Consider the following 21,020-nt stretch of genomic DNA (forward strand, 5'->3'; position numbering starts at 1 on the left):
TCCTTCCCATCCACAAATCAGATAAACTTATACACAAGACAGAGGGTACAGAAATGAAAAACTGGCAACAGAACATAAACCAAAGGAAAATGAAGAAAAAAGAAATAAGTGCAAACAGTACATTATAAAAACCTCTTGTTTCCACTTTTTGTAAATATTTTATTTTTATTTATTAATTCTTCTTTGTGTTTTAAGACTAGATCTTGCTCTATAGAACAGGCTGATTTTGAAGTCTGATTTTACTGCTTCTACCTTCCAAGTCCTAGAATTACAGGCATGAGCCACAATTCTCATTGCTTTAAAACAGTTTACATATATATTTTTATTGTAAAGACACTGTACAAAAGGGTTACAGTTACATGAGTAAGGTGATGAATACATTTCCAATAGAGCATTGTTACCTCCGCCTTTATGTTTCCCCTACCATCCCTTTTCCTCTCCACTCCCCAAATTCGCCCTCCCCCCTCAAGCTGTAAACTTTGTTTTCAACATAGTATCTTATTATACATCTCATTGTTACAATGAGTCAATCTGTATCCTTATTACAACATTTTGTTATTTCCCTTTCCCTCTCCAAATCAGAAAAATGTTTATACAAGATGCAGGGCACTGGAATCAAATAGAGTGAAAACGGGGGAAGAACATATAAAAGAAACAAAAATCACTCAGTACATCATAAGTACATTACAAATAATAGCAAGAAAGATAAAATCATTTGTGTCCTTATCTTGGGGTTCATTTCACTTAACATCATCTTATGTGGTCATATGTACATTGCTTTTGACCTTCTCTGCTTGTCCAAGATATATAGACTAGCTATTGCAAATAAGGGAAATCATGGGACCTATGTTTCTTTGGGCCTGGCTAACTTCACGTAATATAATTTTTCCAAGTCTTTCCATTTCCTAACAAATGGGGAAATGTCATTCTTGATCCATTCTTCTACCTAGGGAATTTTGGATTGGCTCCATATCTTAGCTATGGTGAATAATGCTGAGATAAACATAGTTGTGCTGGTAGCGTTAGTATGGCCTTGTTTGTGATTGTTTGAGTAAATGCCCAAAAGTGGGATTGCTGGGTCATAGGGGAGCTCTATGTGGAGTCTTTTGAGGAACCACCATACTGCTTGCCAAATTAGTTGAAAAAGTTGTATTTCCACAAACAATGCAGTAAGCTTCCCTTCTGTCCACATCCCCTCCAGCATCTGTTGTTATAAGATTTCTTGATTATAGCCATTCTAACTGGGGTGAGGTGGTATCTCAATATTGTTTTGATTTTCATTTCTTTTATGGCCAGAGGAGGTGAGCATTTCTTCATTGGTCATTCTTATTTCCTCTTCAGAGAAGTCTCTTTAAGTCTTTAGCCTACTTATTAATGGGTGGTTGTTTCTTTGAGGATTTATTGTTTAGGGGATTGAATTTTTTGAGTTCTAAGTATATTTTAGATATGAGACCCTTGTCTGTTGTATGCCTAGTGAAGCTCTTCTCCCAATCTGTTGGCTTTCTATTATCTTTCTAGCTATGTCCTTTGCCATGCAGAAGTTCTGCAGTTTCATGCAATCCCATTTGTCCAACCTTTCTTTGATTTGTTGTGTTTCTGGGTCTCTATTAAGAAAATTTCAGCCTGTGTCAAGGATCCCTAGAGTTTCTGCTATTTATTCCTGTAATGTTTTTATGGTGTCTGCTTTGACTTTGAGGTCTTTCATCCATTTGGAGTTGATTCTGGTGAACAGTGATATATAAGGATCTAATTTTAGTTTTCTATAGGTGTTTAACCAATTTTGCCAGCACCATTTACTGAAGAGGCTGTCTTTCTTCCATTCTATTTTTTTAGCTCCCTTATTGAATATTAGGTGGCTATAGGTCTGTAGGTTCATTTCTGGGTCTCTTTGGTCACAGATATGTTGTGCCAGTACCAAGCTGTTTTTAGTACTATGACTTTGTATTAGAGTTTGAAATTTGGTATTGATATTCCTCAAGTACTGTTCTTTCTGCTAAGGATTGTTTTTGTTTTTGGCATTTAAAGTCTTGTATTGTTCCATATGAATTTTTGGATTGCTTCTTCTATTTCCTAATGAATGAAGTTGGGATATTGACAGGTATTGCATTGAATTTGTATGTATATACAGATGGCAGTATTGTCATTTTCATGATGTTAATCCTCCCAATTCAGGAGCATGGGTGGTTTCTCCACTTCCTCAGTTCTGCTTTAATTTCCTTTTTCAGGTTTAAAAAATTTTTATAATAGAGGTCCTTCACTTCTTCAGTTAACACTTGGGTATTTTATTTTTTCTGGGGCTATTACAAAAGGAGTGGCTTTCATGATTTCAGCTGTGCTCTTCTCATTGTTGGCTTAAAGAAAAGCCATTGATTTTTGAGGGTTAATTTTCTACGCTGCTACTTTGCCAAAGTTTCAAATCAGCTCAAGTCATTTGGGAGTGGAGTCCATGGGTGTTTTAAATACAAGGTCATATCATCAGCAAAGAGGTAGAGTTTTACTCCATCTTTCCTTATTTGGATCCCTTTTATGTTTGCATCTTGTCTTATTACTCTAGATAGGCACTCTAGTATTGAAGTGGAGAAAGTCCACATCCTTGTATTGCTCTTTAATTTAGAGCTAATGGCTTTACTTTTCACCATTAAGTATAATGCTGTCTGTAGGTTTGCCATACACAGACTTTATTATATTGAGGAATAGTCCATCAATTCCTAGTTTTTCCTCAGCTTTCATCATAAAGGGTGTTGGATCTTGCCAAATGCTTTTTCTGCATCTATTGAGATAATCATTTGGCTCTTATCCTTGCTCTTATTTTTGTGATGAATTATAATTGATTTGCATACATTGAATCAGCTTTGCATCCCATAAATGAATAATGTTTGATCAGGTTGTATGATTATTTTGATCAGTCAATTGGCCAAAATTTTGAGAAGTTTTGGATCGATGTTCATCAAAGAAATGAGTGCATAGTTTCTTTGATGAGTCCCTTCCTAGTTTTGGGATGAGGGTTATGATGGCTTCATAGATAGAATTTGATAGTGAACTTTAACTTTCAATTTTATTGAAGAGTTGGATTAGTATTGCTGTGAGTTCTGCTTTGTAGAATTCAGCAGTAAATCCATCCAGTCATGGGCTTTTCTTGGGTAGGAGGGCTCTTATTGCTATTTCTATTTGGATGTTTGATATGGGTCTGTTAAATTGGGTTAAATCATCTTGGTTTAGTTTGGGCATGTCAATATTTGCTAGAACTTTGTGCATTTCTTCCAAAACTTTATTAGCATAAAGTTTTGAGAAGTATTCCATTAGAATGTTCTGAATGTTGATTGTTTCTGTGGTGATGTTTCCATTCTCATCTCTGAGTGTGTTTATTTGGGTGTGTTCTCTTCTTTTTCTGATAAGATTTGCTAACACTCATTTTGTTAACTTTTTCGAAGAATGAACTCTTTGTTTTGATGATTCTTTCTATGGTGTTTTTGGATTCTCATTTAATTCTGATTTAATTTTGTTTCTATTGGATTGGGATTCATTTGGCATAATTTCATTGTTTCTGAGTTTGAATAAATTTGTGACCTAAAATCTAGTCTATTTTGGAGAATGTTCCATGTGTGGCTGAGAAGAACATGTATTCTGATGCTTCTGGGTGAAATATTCAGTAGATGACTGTTAAATCTTGATGTATGCACTTGTTTTGATCTTAAGTTTCTCTGTTGAGTTTTTGCTGGGTTGATCTGTCCAGTGAGGACAGTAGTGTGTTAAAATCCCCCACAATTAATGTCTTTGGATCCATGTGAGATTTTAGGGTAAGTAGTGTTTCTTGGATAAATTTGGGTTCTCCATTATTTGGTGAATATTTAGAGAATTGCAATATCCACCTGAAGGAGAGTTCCCTTAAATAGTATGTAATGACCTTCTTTTTCTCTTCTCATTAATTTTAATTTGAAGTCTATTTTATTTGATATTAGGATTGCAACTCCCATATGTCTATGAGGGTGATTTTTGCTTGGTCGATTGTTTTTTTTATTATATTTATTCACTTAATTTGATGGTACTCCCAGGGCTTGAACTCAGGGCCCGGTTACTTTCTCTGAGCTATTTTGGTCAAGGCTTATGCTCTACCACTTGCATCATAGCTCCACTTTAGGCTTTTTTTTTTATTGTGAAAATACCATACAGAGGAGTTACAATTACATGGGCAAGATAATGAGTACATTTCTTATCAAGCATTGTTGCCTCCTTCTTTATTTCCCTTTCCTATCCCTTCCCATCTCCCACCACCATCCCCCCAGTATACCCCTCCCCCTGCCAAAGTTGTAAAGTTCGTTTATCAACATAAAAACTTGTACATCTCATTGTTGCAATGGGTCCATCTGTATCCCTATTTAAACAATTTGCTTTTTTCCTTCCCCTTCACAAATTATACCAACATCAAAAACCGTGAAAGCAAGGTAGATTTTATTCCAGACTTTCACTTTCAGAATAGGTATCTCTTTGTGGGCAAGGTGTGTTTCTTGAAGGCAGCAGATAGAAGGATATTGATTTTTTTAAAATTCGTTTTCATTTTTTCTAAATTATCTTTTTTTATTAATAAGTTTTTTATTGTGAGAATACCATACAGAGGGTTTAAAATTACATGAGCAAGGAAATGAGTACATTTCTTATCAAGCATTGTTGCCTCCTCCTTTGTTTCCGTTTACCATGCCTGCGCTCCCATCTTCTCCCCATCCCCCACCCCCCCACCCCCAGGCCAAAGTTGTAATTCTATGTCTACATCAGAAAGAATGACATTTCCCCATTTGTTAGGAAAGGAAAGGCTTGGAAAAAATTATATTAAGTGAAATAAGTCAGGCACAAAGAAACATAGGTCCCATGGTTTCCCTTATTTGCAATAACTAGTATATATCTGAGACAAGCAGTAATGGTCAGACAAGTTGATAGGCAAAATGAACCCCAAGATAAGGACTCAAATTGTTTTTCTTGCTTGCTGTTGTTTCTAACATGTTTATAAGATGATTTCTTTGTTGATTTGTATGCCCCCCCCCCATGGTATAATCCCTGTTTTCACTGTATTTGATGTTGGTATAAATTGTGGAGGGGAAGGGAAATAACAAATTATTTAAACAGGGATACAGGTGGACCCATTGCAACAATGAGATGTATAAGTCGTTATGTTGGATCTTGCTTTTTGATCCAACTAGGCAATCTATGTCACTCAATTGGAGAACTAAGTCCATTGAGAGTTAGGACTGAGAGGTGTTTGGAAGTTCCTGCCATGTTATACACCTTCCTGGGGGCTGTGCCAACTGGGTTCTTCCTATGCTTCTTGGATTTTCTGTTTGGGGTCTGTTTCTTGGCCTTTATTGTGCTCTTTTTGGTTTTCTATGTGTAGGACATCTTTAAATATCTTTTGTAGGGCTGGTTTGGCAGAGATATATTGTTTCAATTTTTCTTTGCTGTGGAAGTTTTTTATTTGACCTTCCATTATGAAGGCAAGTTTTGCTGGGTACAGTATTCTTGCTTGATAGTTGTCTTTAGGGTGTGGCATATATCATTCCAGGCTCTTCTTGCTTTGTCTCTGCTGCAAAGTCTGAGATTATTCTTAATGGTTTCCCTTTATAGTTGATAGTTATTTTCTCCTTGACAGCTTTAAGGACCCTTTCCTTGGTCTCTATTGATCATGTGCAGATTACAATGTGACGGGTGGGATATCCTGTTCTGATCTGGTCTATATGGGGTTCTAATGGCTTCTTGTATCAGAATGGGTCTATCTTTCGGCATGTTTGGGAAGTTCTCTACCTGGATCATGTTAAATAAATTTCCTAGACCCTTACCTTTCTGTCTCTAGGCCCTCCTCTATACCCATTAGACTTAAATTAGGCCTTTTGATGGTGTTTTCTAAATATTTGGATATTTCTTGGATTTGTCTTGAACAGTTGTCTATTCTTCCTAATGTCTAAGTTATCTTCAATCTCAGAGATTCTTTCTTCTGTATGTATAACCAACTGTCAAGGATTTCTACTTTGTTTTTATTTCCTTTCCTTCTAAGATTTCCATCAGATTTGATGGCTTCAAATTCTTTGTTGGATCTTTTAGATCTTGTATGTATTTCTTTACATCCTTAGTTTTCAGAATTCATTCTCAAATCACTTAGTTGATTGGTTATAGTTTCATTGAACTCTTTCCTTCTGTTGGGCTTCATTCAACATTCCCTTTGTGGTCTCCCTAGATTCTTCCAGCTTTCTGTTTGGGGATTCCTTGAATTCCTTTATTAATCTGTTTTCATTTCATTCCTCTATTAATCTTTGATGAGCCTCATCATGTTCGTAAGATTCCTGTGTTAATTTTTCATTAGCATCATCATGCTCATGCATGTAGCGATCATACTCACACAGAGTCCTTTACATTCTTTCAGTCTTTTCATTCAGGATGCTTACTAGTAGTATTTGTAGAGCATTTTGGGAACTTTCCTTTGGATTATTCATTTTCTACACTGTGGCCTGATTATTATGAACAGGAGTTGAGATACATGGACTTGTCATTTTTCTTTTGTTTCTCCAGCTTGTTCTGCCATTTGGGTATGAAAGCCAGACCAGTTCTGCACTGGAACACTATTTTAAGGCAAGCATCAGCCAAAGCCCTGTTGTTGCACAGATTGTTTGATGCAGTCAAAGTTAGTACAGATACAATCTAGTTCAATGGATACAATCTAGTTCAACAAGAAACAACTCTGGATCAATGGACTAAGAAAATCAAAGGCGTCAGCAAACCAGAAATTAATAGATTTAGGGAAAATTGTGAGGAGAAAATAAGATTAGAGTAATGTGAGGAGGGAAAGGGAGACAGGGAATATAACCAAGACCTAAACTCAGAGAGAAGAAAAGGATAGAAGGAAAGAAAAGAGATAAAGAGAAAGGAAAAATGAAATAGAAAAGTATGCTGGGCATCCTTGGCTCACACCTGTAATCCTAGCTACTCAGGAGGCTGAGATCTGAGGATTGTAGTTCAATGCCAGACTGGGCGGGAAACTCCATGACACTTATTTCCAAGAACCAAAAAAGAGGAAGAGACACTTTGGCTCAAGAGGTAAGAATTCTAGCCTTTAGCTCAATAGCTGAGGGACAGCACTCATGACCAGAATTCAAGCCCCATGACTGACCAAAAATAAATAAAAATTTAAAAAATGAAACACTTAAAAATTATATATATATAAAGAAATAATACTATAATTAAAGGAGTTAAGGCTGAGAGTTTGTGAATTGAATAATTGATATCTGAATAAAATATGAACACAATGAAGGATAAGGTCTATTAATCAAAGAAGTGTATAGATCTTGGGATGAACAGAACAGCTATTAAGTAAAGCAAGAAAACAAAAACGACTAAAAGGGAAAAGACTAAATAGAGAATAAAAAACCCTAAAATAAAAATGATGAAAACATAGAAACAATTTTAAAAAATACAAATAAATTAGGGGAGGGTGGGGATCTTGTGTCCATAACTAGTCTCTTGGTGGAGTCTCTGGTTTGTTTGTGGTGTTTGGTTTTTCTGTGGCTGGATTGGTTTCTTATATCAGTTTGAGCAGGCAAAATGAAGCTGTACCTTACCAGGGACTTTATGACTTTCCTCCCAGGCTAGTTCAGTGAGAGGGTGATCTTCTTTGAATATCACGAAAGAGGGTGGTGGCTGTTTCCTCTGGCTTGGAGTTGTGATATGACTAGGTTGTGGTAGGAATGAGGCCTGTCAGCAATCAGTAGCTTTTCCCTGAGGGACTAGCTCTTGAGATACACAGCCCAGCCTGGAGCCATTCTCAGGATTTGAACTCATGGCTTTATGCTTTTTAGGCAAACACTCTACACTTGAGTGAAACCTCTAGCTTTTTTAGGATTTTACATTATTTTTCAGATAGGATTTCATGTTTTTGCTGAAGCTGACCTTAGGATATGATCTGCCTACTGATGTTTTCTGTATTTCTGGGATTAGAGTCTTTTACCATCACACTCAGGAGGCTTTTGTGATTATTTGTTCCTGGGTTTGTCTTGAACTGCAATTCTATCTCTGTTTCTTAAGTAGCTGAGATTGTATTGAGTACATGTATTTTATAATTAATGCAATCCTTCAAATACATTATTCTTACACTTTTGTAGTCCAATTGTTATGACCATAATCATCAGAATACATTAGATGACAGTGCAAAAGTTATTTAAATCCGTATATTTGTATAAAAGTTTTTAAGTACCAGTAGATTAAAAAGTGTTTTTACTAAAAGTAATTTTTTCCTTATGTTAAGTACTGATATTTCTAAAGAAGTAGCTAAAGATTTGTATGTAAGGTTAAACTTCTGCAAATTTTTATTCTATTGTTTTGAGTATGTGTGTTTGTGTGTGTCTGTCTGTGTGTCTGTGTGTCTGTGTGTTTGATCTTATGACCTGGCTTCTCTTTCCCTTTTGCTAATATTTCCCTTCATTCATTTCAATTTGCTAATGGAGCATTCTCTTAATCTGTTTCCACCTATTTCATCTCATCCTGCATCCCTGTATACCATATTACTTGGATTTGATTACAATTTCTATTGTTTCTATGTTGATCTTATCAAAATCTTTCTCCAAAGAGCTGTGCCCTTTCTCTGCCTCCTATCTTTCATATCTACTCCTGGCAGTAATTAATTCTACTGTACCAAAATGCTTTTAAAATAAAAATAAGATATTTAGCTTTTAGTGTTCACTTAGACACATTTACCTTTATAAGCTTTTAAATGCTCTTTGTGTGATTTTATTATCATGAAGTTACTTCTGTGACCCTTGGGCAAATACATTTTACTGTCAAGCACATGTCCTGAAAAAGAGGTGTGACTGGGTGGGTCTTGCATTTCATGACATTTTGTGACATTTTGTCAATGTGTCCTGCCCACATCACTTAAGTCTTTTTCTGCTCTTAGAATCAAACAGCTTATTTTCTTCCCATGAGGTTTTACACTGGACACTTTTTTAAAATTGTTATTGTAAAGGTGACGTACAGAAGAGTTACAGTTATATAAGTCAGGTAATAAGTACATGTCTGTTTGAAGTGTCATTCTGACCTCTTCCTCCCCAAGCTGTATAGCTTATTTTCGACATAATTTCTATAAAGTATCATTGCTACCTTTGTTCGCCCTTTGTCCCACTGTTTTTGTGCTCCCCTGTACATTCCCCAAAACAGATAAGCTTACATACAGTGACAAAGGAAAAAGAAAACAAAAACAAATCACAAGAAGCATAATAACATACATAAGATGATATTGTACCATTCCTATGGAAATGGAAAGACCTGGAAAAAATTACATTAAGCAAGGTGAACCAGACATAAAGAAAGATAGGTTGCATGGTTTCCCTCATTTCTTATAACTAGAAAGTGCCTATAAATCTACAAGGAAGCACACTAGAGGGTAAAAATTAAAAAAAATACCTGTGCAACAAATTATACAGGAATGTAGACATTCGGACAGTGAGACCAAAGGAGGATATTCTTAGGAGAGGATCACAAAAGTTCAACAGCTATGTTCAGATGGTCATATAAAATGATGTTTACACTAGACACTAGAATTAACCACCTGTTAGAGGTACAGTGCTCAAACCTGTAATCCAACTATTCAGCAGGCTGAGATATGAAGATTTTCATTTAAAAGCCAGCCCAGGCAGGAAAGTCCCTAAGACTTTTATTTCTAATTAACCACAAAAAGCTGGGAGCAGAGATGTGGCTCAAGTGGTAGACCACTAGCTTTGAGCAAATATAGCTCAGGGACGCTGCCTATGCACTGTGTTCAACCCTCAAGATGATAAAAAATGTAAAATATCAACCACACGAATCCTGACTCCTCAGCAGATCATTGGCAGTTCACTTATCTCTACAAGTTGCTCTGAAAATTCCTTAAAAGATGTTAACAACTTTCCAGAAGTACCTACATAGATAATCAATTCCTGATTTTGACATTTATAATCTGTCTTATTTTATGTGCTAATTTTTTTGTAACAGACTTATTAAGAACCCCAATATACATTTCCACAACTACTTTATTTGCCATCGGGGGGATATTCTCTATTTTTAAATGTTATTTATCATTGAAATAAAAATAAAACACAACCAGCAAATTGCTAGCACTACTGATAAAAATATACCATTCAAATTTCATTGTCTGATTATACACCAAATAGGAGATGTTTATATTATTCAATCATTGACACATGAATAAGGGAAAAATTTGATTTTTTTCATCTGGTGAGATTGGTTAGTAGACATGTTTACTTTTGGGTTCATTGGTTTTAGCCATGGATTGGTTAATAACCTCCAAATCTCAGTAGTAAAATAACAAGACTTTGTTCTGACATTTCGATCAATGAAGATGGAATTAATCATGCATCTTTCTTAAACTGAGGAATATTTCTACATTACAGCCGACCTTCCATTTTGTGGTATCACACACCCTCAAAACTCTGGAATCTATCTCAATGTTCAATGTATCTAGTTGCCTTTAAAGCATATAAACAAAATGGGAGACCTTAAGTGTTATTTCTAGTAAACGTCAAGTGTCATAACTGTATGCTCCAAATTCATTGGTGACTTCTGTTTGGTGCACAGGGTCCTGGAAACTGGTGCCTTTGTATTCTAGTGGCTTTGTATTTTACTTTTCCTCATTTTGTACACATTGTCAACTCTTTGTGTGCCCAAAATTAACTTCTGTTTTGCCTTTATGCCACTGAGTACTTGGCAAAACACTGCAGAACATTCTGAATCACAATTTCAATTAAGGAAGCAAAAAAAAAAAAAACAATGCTCACAAAGAAAAGTTGAGAGAAGTATGTATAATAAAGTGTAGGAAAGTGGTTTAGATAACATAATGGATTATTCTTGCTAAACCCAGTTCACCAATTATTATTTGGAAAGGAAACAATTTGTAGAGTGAATCATACTCAAGAAGAATCAAACCATTTTTCATTTTTTAAAAATAAAAAGCATGAGAGATAATTCCTCTAAATCTTTCATAAACCTGTCTCTAAATGCCACATATGATGAAAATCTAATTCATATCCAGGAGCAAGTGAGCATTAAGAAGTTAATAGTATAATTTGGGAAAAGGAACTGCATAGCCAAGCTTTTCTTGCATAATCTTAAACAGATTTGATAGAAAATAAATACCATAGCAATGTATAAAACTGATGCATTTTTCATTAAAAAAAAACAGTAAGCAAGGTGAGGTGGTACATGCTTATTGTGTCAACTACTTGAAGGATGAGGCAGGAAGATTTCTTATACTCAGAATAGAAAACATTCTAAGTCTCCCAGTCAAAAAAAAAATTCATTCAATGTGGTCATATAACATCCCTACACCTAAAACTCTAGTGTTCAGGACATGGGATAGAGGGAAGAAACAATATAATCAAAATTTGAGCTTCCATCATTAGTATTTGCTGCCACTAAGATGTGTGTTCTAGTCCAGTGATTTGTGAAGCAATCTTACAAAATTTAAGGGTAAAGATAGTCAACCCAATTTACCTTGTGTTGCCTTTATCACTACCAAATTTGGCTTCAGAATGACCATTGACATGTCATCAGTGAACTCTTAATTTAAAAACACGTGTGGCACTTCTTGTCCCTTCCTATCTTCCTATCCTGTAGGAAGGTGGGTTGATATCACACAAGATTGTTATCACATGGAGACAATAGGATAAAGCTTCTCAACTTTCAGCCATTATTCCTGATAAAACTTGGCATGCTTTTCATAAGCACTCAGACAGCCCAAAGGACAGTCTACAGCAGATGCATCTGTGCATCTCTGTAGGTTCCCAGAATCCCATGAAACTTCTGAGTACATCTTGTTCTTGACTCTAAGCTGTCCCCATCACTCACTCATACTTTGTGGAGGTGGACTGCTCTTCATCTGAGAAAGGAGCAATGCCTGATTGCTTTGTATGTCCCCAATTTCATTTGTGTTTTTAGAACTCTAATTCATGCTCTATGCAGACTCAAAGGCAAGGGCTGCGGTTTTGATCTCTTGTGGTTTCTTCACAAAACAACTATGCTAACTATTCCCCTTTTATGTAAGGTACTTCCTCTGTGTTGCAGTGTTGCTAATTGAAATGAGATGATGGTGTTCACCTTTCTTACTGGGGCGGAAATAGCTAATCCTAGGTCACTACCTGAATGGTAAATCCACGGAAATAGAATGGATTGAAATGCAGTGTAAGCTGAAATGTTGGTTAAGAAGGTATACAAATTCTCTAAGCCCAGAAAAGTCATTAATTCTGACCAGCATTCTCCCAGAGAATACAGATGTGTCAAATGTAGGAATTGTTCATATGACTGAGATTAAGAGTGCCTATATAAAATATCTAGAAATACGACACTGAAAATGTATTACCTTGAAGCAGAGAATATAATCAAATTCCAAATTCAGATTTCAAAAAAACATTTAATACAAAATGTCATGAATATAATAAAACTGGACAAGTCTGTTGAGTTATTAAATAGAAATTATTGCATAGGTTGAGGTTCAGGTATAAAATCAAATGAGGGCAGTAATGATGACAATTTACATTAAGTATTCCTAAATTCCTCACATGGTCTAATTACTACTGTACAATGCATAAGAATCATCTGAGGAGTTTGTTTGCAGATTCTGAAATGGTGAAAATAGGAGTAGATTCACCATTCTGAGTCTCCAGGGGCCTTGAGTTGATGCCAGTCTCTAGTGGACTTGGGGATCATTTACTGAATAAAAAGTGACATTAATTTACATTCACAGCAATTCACTGATGCTGAATATCATCTCCATTTCATAGAGAAATAAATGAAGCATGAATGAGGGTGAAGACTTCAAAGCTGATTAGTCTAGTTCCATAGGTAGTGTCTGTGGTTGAAGTGAAGCCACTTTAAACATGGCTGCTACAAATTAAAATGATATATATGGACACAGGCATTTTCTCTTTCTGCTTCCTGGCTGCCATCAAGTGAGCTGCTCTTCTGCCAAACACTCTCTAGAGTGATCAACAGAAGCACCAGAACCTGTGAGTCCAATGAGACTTTCCTTCCCTTATTATGTAACATGTTGACATGTCGATGAGAACACTAAAGCCAACACCTTCCCTAAAAGAGGTTAAAGAGCCTTCACTGCTTTGCATGGGTTCTTTAAGTTAATGTGTATGTACAACTTCTGTATCCTTCACTAAAAATTTAACTCTAAGAATATAGGAACTTGGTAAAATTATAGTACTTATCACATGTGTAGGCACACAAGAAATATTTCTTTAGCCATTCTTCATGGAAATCTGTGTGCTTGCAATGGAATCCCCTCTAGAGTTCCTCATATACCTTGATCTCCTCAAAGCTAGAATTATATCAGCCAGACAATAAGTTCAGCTATTCTGAGCATGGAGTCAGTTTAGAAAAGAGCTCTGATACTTACTAGAATCAGAAACATTTAAAAAAGCAGAAGTTTGTGACAAGACCATGTAGGCCAACAGCCTGCAACCTATAACTCTGCAAAAACAATCCTCCATTTTTTTTTTCATCATGTCAGCCACTGACAACTTCTCTGGGACAGCTACTATGACCATATCTTGTAAGCCACCTGTAGACAGGTGATTTCCCTAGGTGCTTCTATTCCTAAAAGAAACAGAAAAATGTAAGGAACAAAGGAAAAAAAGTGAGGGACATAGGGCTCAGCCCCAGTTAGGGCTCAATTCCTACATTAGTACTATCAAGAAACTGGGTGGTTAGAGAAACAGCCTTCAAATGTTGCCTCTTAGGCTTGGAGTGTTCCAAGAATTTACTTGGCTTCAGATCCTATGACAGTTCATAAGTTCCATGATCCATGACGCAAGGGGATTGAATTGTGATTACTTTTAAGAGTTAAGAGTTTTTTTGTTTTTGTTTTTGTTTTTTACAGAAAACACTATTCAGACCATCATAAAGATCAAGGACCTAAAGCCCAAGAAGGAGACAGAGAAATGGGCCCAAAAGACAGGGCAACCTCAACTCCACCACCACCAAGAGTGTGCATGACCTGAGTGCATTGAAAGCCAAAGGTTTAGCCACTAGACTATCATCCCATAGGCTATTGTGGCTCCTGAAGAAGGGGTCAAAGTACACAGAGCTGCTTCTGTAATCATCAGTCCAGAGCATGTGGCGGCCATCAGCTTCTATGCAATGGAGAAAAGATCCACTGGAGGATCACTTTCTGGAGCTACTTCCACTGCTGTGGAGGAAGGTTGTCTGTACTGGGCCTCATCACAGACCCACAAAAATGAATACTCTTCCATGAAACCCCAGATAGTAGAGGGAAGGGCTATCATATGAGAATTTCTGAGGCTGCTTCCACAGTACTGCACAGGGCTTCCTTGATAAACATCAAGAGCAAGCATCCTACTATCATACCCCATTACCATGAGGGTAGAAGCACCTAGAAAAACACTCTGGGGGCCTGCATCTTCCATTGAGGAGGAGGAGGAGGAGGAGGATCTATGTACAGTCTCTTCTACATGAACATCACAAGACCAAGTGAACATTAGTTCTCATTTAGAGGAGGGTAGATCAATTAGAGGGTCCTCTTCTAGGGCTGCCATCATAGCTGAGGAGGTGAAAGTGCACAGGACCTTCTCCACAGTTTCGACCAAAGAGAATATTTGACCTTTTAGTATTGGCGTTGAGTGCCAGAAGACAATTTTTGGGGAATACTTGCACTGATAAAGTTGTGAAATAAGAAGGCTCCCCCTTGAGTACCACCAGCAGTGAGTTATTCAAATTGAACCCTAAGAAATTGGAGTAGGGAAGCATGAGACAACCATCATCTGGGGCTACATCTAACACCAATTAAGTGGAAAAACTTGATAGGAACTCCTCTATGACTACCAAACCATGGGCATGATATCTTCATCCCCCAGGTAATAGAGGAGAGAGTCACCAGACAACCAGACTTGGGTCCTGTTTCCAAAGTTGACTGAAATCTAGAATTACACGTGGCCACCAAAATGTGCAATTCACTGTAAGCCCCCAATATATTGTGGGAAGAAACCATCAGATGACCATCTTGTTGGGCTACTTTTAAAGTTGAGGAAGTAAAACTGGACAGGATACACTTGTTGACTACTGCCAGAAAATTTCTCCTTGTAAGTCACTCAAGACCATCTTCTAGGGATACCAAAATGTCCAACCCTAGACTTGTAACAACAACGGCTCATCTAGCAGCAGAGGAAATTTTGCAAGTTGAAATTAGTGATCTTCAACAGTGTCCTTGTTGCTTGAAGCCCCCCTAAAACTGCAGTGGCCAAATTGTATTCTGTTCTCTGAGGGATAATTCCACAGTTTAAGAGGTTAAACTTCTGAGACCTACTACCCAAAAGACTTCTAACTGTGTCTTGGCAGCTCTCTGTATATGGCCCAACCTGGATGATCAATCAGCAGTCCAACCTGCTGTAAGCAAATCTGCAACTATGATTGCAAACTGCCCAGGATTATTGTGAAGATGGTGAACAGTGTTAATCATTATGAATTCCCAAACATTGCATGGCCAATTTATGAAACACAATGCTTCATTGGCCAAATTGGAAACTCAGAAGATTAATAAAAAACAGGGTTGTCATGGCCAAACCGCAGTATATGTACACACTCAAATCATGTTCATATCAACCAATCAATGGAGAAATAGCAAGAACTTCCAAAACTTGGTTCAAAGGAACATCATACCCAGAATCCTAGCCATCATGATGTGGCAGTTACCCTTAGTAAACTACGGAAGTAATCCTAAGAACACTGACTCTAAGGACTGCCCCAAACATTCCTCACCACAGTCACTACATTTTGCTGCTCAAAATGGATGCTCTTAACCAGAGACATTTCCCAAACTGGAAGCTAGTATCATAGCAAAGACAATGATGAGACCGAGGAAGGCAATTAAGCAGCAAAAAGAAACTCAACACCTTTAATAGGAGTGGCTAAAAGGGCCTCCCTCTTTTAGCTTCTATACTTCCAATGTGTATGAATAGCTTCTGTATCCTTCACTAAAATATTAACTTAAACCCATGGGAGCTTTGTCAAATTCCATCACGTAGGACATGGAGAGACATGCAGAAATATTTCTTTGGCAATCCTGTGTGCTTGCAACACCTTTTCTTCTACACTTCCTTATATGGCTTGACCTTCAAAAGCCTAGAATTATATCAGCCAGACAATGTATTCACCAGTACCACGTGTGGACTGAAGACGACAGCCCTTCCTGACCAAGGCTAGAATTACAATCATTCCAGAGGGCAGGAGTTACTGCCACAATGCCTGGAGGCCCAATGCTGCTATCTACAGTTTCCCAAAGGCAATCCCTGTCACAGATCAGTTCTGTCCAGCTGGTATGACTGCTGTTTGGAAGAAACCAGTGGATTGGTGATTTCCTTGGATGCGGCCGTTCCCAACAGCGACAGAGAAGTACAGGTGACCAAGGGAAGGAAAGCAAGGGGCATGTGTCTCAGCACAGTTATGACTGCCGCCTCATTTCCTAGAGCCCCTCCCACACCACCACAGAGACAATGAGTGGCTAAATTTGTCTTACAGGGCCTGACAACTCCAAAATTCACTTGACTTTGAATCCTATTCCTAGAATGATGGCAGGAGCCGGAGCTCGGTGATCTAGAAATTAGTAGGGGTGGATTGGGGCTTATTTTCAGAGTTAAAGATTTTATTTTCATAGATGGACAGTATGCAGACCATCACATGACGTAGGGCTCAGAAGGGACAATGACCTGTGCTAGCAATGGGAGCTCAGGACAATGGAGCCCAAAGGATAAGCTAACTACAACTCAACCACCAACAAAAGAGCGCATGACCTGACTGCACAGACAGCCAAGGATTAGCCACCAGGCTGCCATCCTATGGGACTATCCTGGCTCCCAAAGAATAGGTGAAAATATACAGAACTTTTCTGTGACCACCAGTCATGAGCATGTGACCACCATCCTCAATGCAGGGGATGAGTCCAGGGCCACCAGAGGATCATCTTCTGGGGTCACTCCCAATGCTGTGGAGGAGAGTCATCTGTCCTGGGCCTCCTCCCTGACTCCTTTTACTGACTCCCAGAGTGAGTATCCATCCTTCCATGCTTCCAGAGTAACAAGACCATCCTCTGCAGAAGGGAAATTTGTTTGGAAATGGTTAAAACAAACCCTTTTAGGATTACATGAACCAAAGAATTGGAGCAAAATAAATAAGCAGTAGGAGATTTTTGAGGGTGAGGAGGAGGAGTGACCAGGAGGGAGAAGAACAATCCCTTTCAAACACCAAAGGCAATGTAATCCACTAACAATACCTATGATGTACAGGAAGATTCAGTTAGAATGGAAAGGGCAGTTCAAACACCTCGGTGATTTTTGCCACTAAAGGGCAACCCAGATGCAACAAGACGATGGGTCTAAAAGACCATGAGGAAAATTTGAATTGAGAACATTGTCTGGGAGTGGAATGTACATAGTCAATTGTTACAAAAGGCTTTTTATAAAAAGGCAAGTACTAAAGGTGTGGAGAAATATTAAAATTGAACAAAGAGAAAACTTGTCATGTAGACATGACTACCAGAGAAGATAGCCCACCAGTCTCATATTGAGTGATTCCTTAGTATTAAAATGGATACATACATCCACATAGTGGAGGGTAGAGCTACCACCGACCCATTTTCTGGACTACTTCCATGACTCCGGGTGGGGGGAAAATTATACAGAGATCCCTCAGTCAACATCAGGAAGCAACATCCCACCATCATCCCCCATGTAGTCAAGAAAAGAGCCACTGGATCACCATTTTCTGGGGCTACATCTTCCATCCAGAAGGAGGAGATTCTATGTGCAGGCTCTTCAACATGGACATCACAAAGGAGCATGTGAACATCAGTTCCCAATGAGCAGAGGATGGAGTCACCAGAGTACCAACTATTGGAACTGCCTCCACTGTCTAGGAGGTAAAACTGTGCAAAACCTTGCCCAGGATTATCAGCAACAGGGAGCATTTCACCATCAGCTTTCAAGTATTGGAGTAGGAGCCAGAAGACCATCTTCTGGGGATACTTCCACTTATGAAGAGGTGGCATGAGCAGGGCCTTCTTGAGTGCCCCTAGCAGTTTTCACCTTGAACTTTAAGGCTATGTAGTGGGAAGGCATCAGAAGACCATCGTCTGGAGTTACATCAGTTACTGATTAAATGGTAAAATGTGATAGGATCTTTTAAGACTGCCTAAAGTGAGGACCAAATGATCTACCCCCAAGGTAGTGGAGGTTGGAGACACCAGACAACCTATTTCCACAATGCAAGAGAAGTAGTTTCACAGGCTCTCCCGTTATGACCAACAAAAATGTGCATTTCTCAGGAAGCCCCCAAATAATGGAGAGAGAATCTATCATATGAAAATCAGTGGGACCACCTCTAAAGTTGAAAAAGTAAAACCAGACAGGACATCTTCATTGATCACCACCAATGACTATCACCTGATGTGTCATCAAAGAAGAATATTTCAAGCTGTTAGAATCCTAGCTACCAGGGCTAATTTGGCAGCAGAGGAAATCAAACGACACAAGTCCACCTCAGTGACTGCCAACAGTGTTTTTGTCACTGCGAGACCTCCTAAAGGGTGGCCAAATTTTACACCAAGTTCTGAGGGACAATTCCACAGCCAAAGAGGAATAAACTTCTCAGGAGTACCCAAAAGATTTTACAAAATGCTTGGCTGGTTCTCTGTTAGCCCCCAAAGTGTGGGTCTTCAATCAGCAGTCCATGATGCTGCAGGCAATTCTATAATTATGCTAGCAAACTGTCCACGATAGTCTTGAAGATGGCCAACAATGTTAATCACTATGAATTTCCAAACCTTGCGTCGCCAATTTATGAAATACAATGCTTCATTGACCAAATTGGAAACTAAAAAAATAACAACAACAACAACAAAAAATCCAGGGCTGTCATGGCCAAATCTGAAAATATGTACATGCTCAAATCATGGTCTTATCAACCAATCAATGGAGAAATAGCAAGAACATCCAAAACTTAGTTCAAAGGAACATCACACCCAGAATCCTAGGCATCATGCTGTGGCAGTCACCCTCAGTAAACTACGGGAGTAATCCTAAGAACACTGACTCTAGGGACTGCCCCAAATGTTCCTCACCACAGTCACTACATTTCGCTGCTCAAAACGGATGTTCTTAACCAGAGACATTTCCCAAACTGGAAGCTAGTATCATAGCAAAGACAATGATGAGACCGAGGAAGGCAATTAAGTAGGAAAAAGAAACTCAATACCTTTAATAGGAGTGGCTAAAAGGGCCTCCCTCTTTTAGCTTCTTTACTTCTACACTAAAATATTAACTTAAACCCATGGGAGCTTTGTCAAATTCCATCACGTAGGACATGGAGAGACATGCAGAAATATTTCTTTGGCAATCTTCATGGCAATCCTGTGTGCTTGCAACACCTTTTCTCCTACAGTTCCGTATATGGCTTGACCTTCAAAAACCTAGAATTATATCAGCCAGACAATGTGTTCATCAGTACCACATATGGACTGAAGGTGTAGTAAACATCCCTTCCTGACCAAAGCTAGAACTAGAATCATTTCCAGAGGGCAGGAGTTGCTGCCACAATTCCTGGAGGCCCAATGCCGGTATCTACAATTTCCCAAAGACAATCTTCTAGTGTTTTACTATCATCCAGCCTGTCACAGACCAATTCTTTCCAGCTGGTATGACTGCTCTTTGGAAGAAACCAGTGGATTGGTGATTTCCTTGGATGCGGCCATTCCCAACAGTGACCAAGGGAAGGAAAGCAAGGGGCATGTGGCTCAGCCTGGTTATGGCTGCTACCACATTTCCTTGAGCCTCACACACACTTCTCCTGAGACACTGGATTGCAGGAACGTCATTCCTCTAAATTTGCCTCCAGAATGACACTAGGAGCATAAGCTCAGTGATCTCGGATTTTGTGAATTTGGATTGTGATTTATTTTTTGAGTTAAAGAAGTATTTTTACAGAAAAACAATGCAGATCATAGCAGAAAGCAACAACCTGGTCCTCCCATGGGAGGCCAGGGCAATGCAGACCCAAGGACAAGGCAACTGCAACTTTCCTTCCAACCAGTGTGTTTGGGACCTGAGTGTACACAGAGCCATAGGCGTAGCCACCAAGCTGCCATCCTGTGGCTATTTTGGCTCCTGAAGAAGTGGTATAAATGCGCAGTTACTCCCATGACCCCCTCTAGTGAGCATGTGACCATCCTTTCCTATGCAGTGGAGGGCAGGACCACAAGAAGGTCATTTTTGGGGGCGAATTTACTGATATGGAGTAGGGCAATCTGTGCTGGGCCTCCTCACTGACCCTCCTGTGGAGGGGTAAAACTGCCCAGACTTCCTCAATCAGCATCAAGAGCAAGTATTTCACCATCATCCCCCCGCACCCCCGTAGCAGAGGAAAGAGCAATCACCAAATGGTTCTCTAATTATTATATGGGGCTATGTCTTACACCCAGGAGGAGAATAATCTATGTACAGGCTCTTCTACATAAACATCACGAGGGAGCAAGTGAATAAGAGTTTTCAATTAGTGGAGGATAGAACCACCGGAGTATCATCTTCTGAGGCTACCTCCTTGATTACCACTAACAGGGAGCATTTCATCATCAGCACTCAAGTATTGGAGTGGGAGTCATCATCTCTGGTTACTTCCACTGCTGAAAATGTGAAATGCATAGGCACCCTTGACAATCATGAGTAGTGTGGACTTTTACCCAGAGTTCTAAAATAGTGGAGGGGAGAAGCATCTGACACAGGTCATTTGGGGCTCTATTAATTCATGGGTAAACTTGATGGGATATCTGCCAGGATCAACAACTATGAGCACCATATTAATAGCAGAATAATGAAGGGTATAATCACCAGACAACCATCCTTGGGTTCTATTTCTATAGCAAGAGGATTAGAATTGCACAGGACCTCCCCAATGAGCACCAAAAATGTGCATTTCACAGGGAT

The sequence above is a fragment of the Dipodomys merriami genome, unplaced genomic scaffold (genome assembly GCF_024711535.1).
Source record: "Dipodomys merriami isolate MVZ:Mamm:240054 unplaced genomic scaffold, mDipMer1.0.p SCAF_12, whole genome shotgun sequence".
In the NCBI taxonomy this organism is placed as follows: domain Eukaryota; kingdom Metazoa; phylum Chordata; class Mammalia; order Rodentia; family Heteromyidae; genus Dipodomys; species Dipodomys merriami.